Source organism: Furipterus horrens, unplaced genomic scaffold, assembly GCF_987537825.1.
Source record: "Furipterus horrens unplaced genomic scaffold, mFurHor1.1.pri manual_scaffold_1, whole genome shotgun sequence".
Taxonomy (NCBI): Eukaryota; Metazoa; Chordata; class Mammalia; order Chiroptera; family Furipteridae; genus Furipterus; species Furipterus horrens.
In genome coordinates this window covers 188018391-188022328 of record NW_028327171.1, presented here as the reverse complement: position 1 = coordinate 188022328, position 3938 = coordinate 188018391, and the positions used below count along the sequence as shown (strand labels likewise).

At 48.7% G+C, this 3938-nt stretch overlaps 1 pseudogene; it reads right to left on the bottom strand.

Moving 5' to 3' along the window:
• Positions 1–1460: 1460 nt before the first annotated feature.
• On the bottom strand, positions 1461–2285 carry LOC150022464 (MAP/microtubule affinity-regulating kinase 3 pseudogene; annotated as a pseudogene).
• Positions 2286–3938: the final 1653 nt, after the last annotated feature.

Below are 3938 nucleotides of genomic sequence, written 5' to 3'. Positions count from 1 at the left end.
ACTCAGGAATGAATGATCAGGGGAAGGAGGGCAAGGGAACCACTGAGTGACAATACGAAGCTATGGTGTCTGGAACCTGCCCAGCAAGCCCAGATCCTCCCCCTGGCCCATGTTGACCCAGGGGCCTTTTCCCTGTAAAACCACGTTCCTAACTGTTGCGAGTTCCCGTAGGAAAGCCCAGGTATGTACTACATCACTACACTCTTCTCAGACACAGTGTGCTCAGCCCCCATGCTGTGCAGAGGATGAAAAACAAAGAATCCAAAACAGTTTTGTGGATCAAATCATCAAGTTTATTAAAAATTTCAGAAAAACCATGTACTATATTAAGAACCCCACAAATGTGGGCGCAAAGGGGAGCAGGGGAGGGGAGAAGGGCCCTAGGATCGAACAGTCCATGGAGATGCGGGATCCCCTCCAGGCGTGATTCCCATGCGGAGAATGCTGGGCAGCTCCCACACCTCCGTGGTCCACCGGACCAGGTCCTGTCACCCGCAGCTGTCTGTGTCTACCTCTGGTGCTGTAGGCCGTCCACAACTTTAAAAATTATGTTGGCTCGACTCTTGTCCTTTTGCGTTGCTGCTTGTGAGTGGACAGCCCACAGCACATACATTTTAAGAAAAATCTGAGTACCCTCCGAGCTACCCCCTGCTGGCCCTGGCTGGGGCCGGAGGGAGAGCCAGGGGTCCCATCATCACTCTGTGGAGCCTTGAGGCAGTTGCCGTCAGTGGTTCCTTCTTGGGCTCCTCCAGCGTTGCTGCTGCTGCTGCTGGGGGTGGTGGGGGAGCCACCAGGGTCACACTGGAGGGCTGGACTAGGGGTAGCCATCCTGGACTCTGGGCCAGGTAGGGAAGTGTTGGTCCTTGATGCCTGGCTGAGTGGGGTTACGGTCATCCTCTTTCAGGCTGCACGAGGACTTGGTGGAGCTGGATGCCATGCTGGGTGGGGGAACAACTATCCTCTCTTCTCAGCTGGATGAGGAGGAGGAAGTGGTGGGGCTGGACACCAGGCTAGGTGGAGGAACGGACATCCTTTCTTCCAGGCTGGATGAGGACTTGGTGGAGCTGGACACCATGCTGGGTGGGGGTACGGTCATCCTTCCTTCCAGGCTGGACGAGGATCTGATGGAGCTGAATGCCAGGCTGGGTGGCAGAACACTCATCCTCTCTTCTAGCCTGGAGGAGGACGTGGTGGACCTGGCTTCCAATGGGGGAACCGATGTCCTCAGCCCCAGGTGGCTTGAGGGAAGAGCATGCTCTTTTGTGCTCTCCCCGATGTTGGAGACAGGGATGGGGCAGGGCCTTACCTGGATGGTGTGGCCCTTCATCTGGGCTCTACTGGTTTTGAGGATCAGGTAAGTTCCCATGACCCTGTTGTACTTGTTTTGTGGCAATGACTCCTGGATCTCCTGCTTTGTAAACACCATGTCCTCCATTATGTCTGCTGCCTGGGGGTCCAGGTCACACCAGGGCGGCTCCTTGTGGCCTCAGTTCCTCCCCCTGGCCCATGTTGACCCACGGGTGTTGTAGTATGTCTTCCAGGGTTTGCCTTTCCCTGGGGTTGTGCGTCAATAATTTTTTCAAGAGATTCTGACCTTCTTTGGATAGAAAGCATGGTACGGTGAACTGCCCACTCAGGATCTGGTTCTTCAGTTTCCCAAAGGTGACCCCCTCAAATGGCAAATCCCCCACCAACATCCTATACAAAACTACCCCCAGGCTCCAGACATCAACCTTCGAGCCGTCATAGGTTTGACACCGGAAGATCTCTGGGGCCATATATGGTGCGGTACCACAGAAAGTGGTCGGCCCATCATTGGTAAATTCCTTACCAATGCCAAAGTCTGCTATTTTGAGGTTCCTCTCACCATCGACCAGGTCCCTGTGGGCGATCTTTTTCTGGTGACAGTACTGAAGTGCTGATACGAGCTGCCGGAACATGGGTCGGGCTGCTTCTTCGGTCCTGGGGCCGTACTTTACTAGGTATTCAAGTAAGTCCCCTCTGCTCACATGCTCTAGGAATAGAAAACTTTCCTCCTCAGTGGCAATCACCTCAAATAACTGGGTGATATTTGGGTGATTTAAGCCCTTATAACAACGGACTTCTTCAAAATATCTAGATGCATTGCACTGACTAAAGGCTTTGACAGCCAACTCTGTCCCCGTCGGCAGGTGCTGGGCCAACCACACCCTGGCGTAGGACCCACTGCCGATGGGGCGCAGGAGCACGTAATCACCAATTATGCGCTCCTGAAGGTCAGCAATGGCTGCAAGGTCATTAGCCATGGTGGCTTCAAAATAACAACAAAAATAAACAAAAACAAAAACAAAAGAAAAGAAAAAAAGACAAAAAGCAAAACAAAAATAAAAAAATAAGAAAAATTAAAATAAGGAAAATAATAAAGGAAAAGGAACAAAATGCAAAAATGGCAAACAAAACAAAACAAAACAGTAAGAAAAAGAAAACAAACTCAAAGTAATGGCAAAAGCAAAGCTCACAAGTCCAAGTCCAACAGGTCACCACAATCAGCTCCCTGGGCTCTAACGGACAAAATCTCAGCCCTGCCAGGGCCATATATACAGGATAGGCTTGCAGTTGTGTCACACTGGCAGCTATGAGGTCATAGCAGAGCGTGGACAAGGCATGGCTGGAGACAAACTACAGTGGTTTCCTCAATTTTTGGTCTCACGATTCTGGCTCTGGAAGAAAAAACAGGAACCCCGTTTCCACCCAATAAGCCTTTTGTTTATGTGGGATATTAAAGATTGATATTTACTTTATTAGAAATTAAAATCTGTAAGTTTCAAAGATAAAATAAAATAAAAAGACTTACTTAGTCTCATGTTCCCGGTCATAGTTCAAATATCACATGCTTAGAGAAAAACTTTTCTAACCCATCCATTCCCACCTGCCTCGCCCAGCCCACCACGTTTGTCATCTTCACAGCACTGACCTCGGGCACCTGGTTCTTATCTGCCCTTCCCATGAAGGCAGGAGCATGACTGTAGTCTTCCCTGTGTCTAGCACGGTGAGTGGCAACAAGATAAGTGTTTAATAAATAGAAGAGTTTGAGGTAACAAAAGACTATGTGGCCAACTATTTATTTAATCAAAGCGATTCATTAAAAAATATTTTTAAAATTCATGTTCTGTCTTCATTCAGCTTTTAGAATGATAAGATAGGAAAGAGGAGAGCTGAAATGTGGGTTCCAGGTATGTGGGCACTTGGTGAGCCTGAAAAAAGGGCAACCAGAAGGAGCCTTGCTCTAAAGATTCAAGATGATCCGTTCCTCCCTCCACTGGCCTTGCTAAGCGTGCGATGGGTTTGGATGTGCAGTGAGGGTGCAACGGAACTTTACACTTTGAACATCCATTTCCAGAGTACACAAAGGACGTCTCAGGTGACCCTGAGTAGGCCACTGAGGTACATTTCTGTGTTACCTAAATGAACCATCTCTGTGGAGAGATGTGACGATGAAGCTGGTTAATTTACATTTGTAAACACACTTGGGAACCTCTGGATGGGAGGACTTCTGCAGAGGTACAGAGGGTGAGGTGACATGTTGGGTCCAATTCTACCCTTCTATGGTGGCACAGAGGGAGCAGGCACACTCGAGGACAACTAGGAGGAGTCTCTGACACATTATACTCAGACTAACCCTTGAAGACATCTCCCTACTTTCAGTATATGGAGTGTTTTAATCACATGTATAAGTTATTCTAGGAATTATTTTCCTTTAATACTTGTGTGCGAAAGTCTCAGCTTTGTAGTAAAGGGACTCTTTAGAGGGGCTTGCCTGTGAGCTCTTCCCTCCCCGGCATGTCAGTTTGTTACTTTTTACCTTACATCAGTGCTATTTGGTTCCTAAGCATGACAATGTCTGTTGCTGAGCTGACTGGGACCCCAAGGACGGTCACTGTATCAATTATAGGCAGATG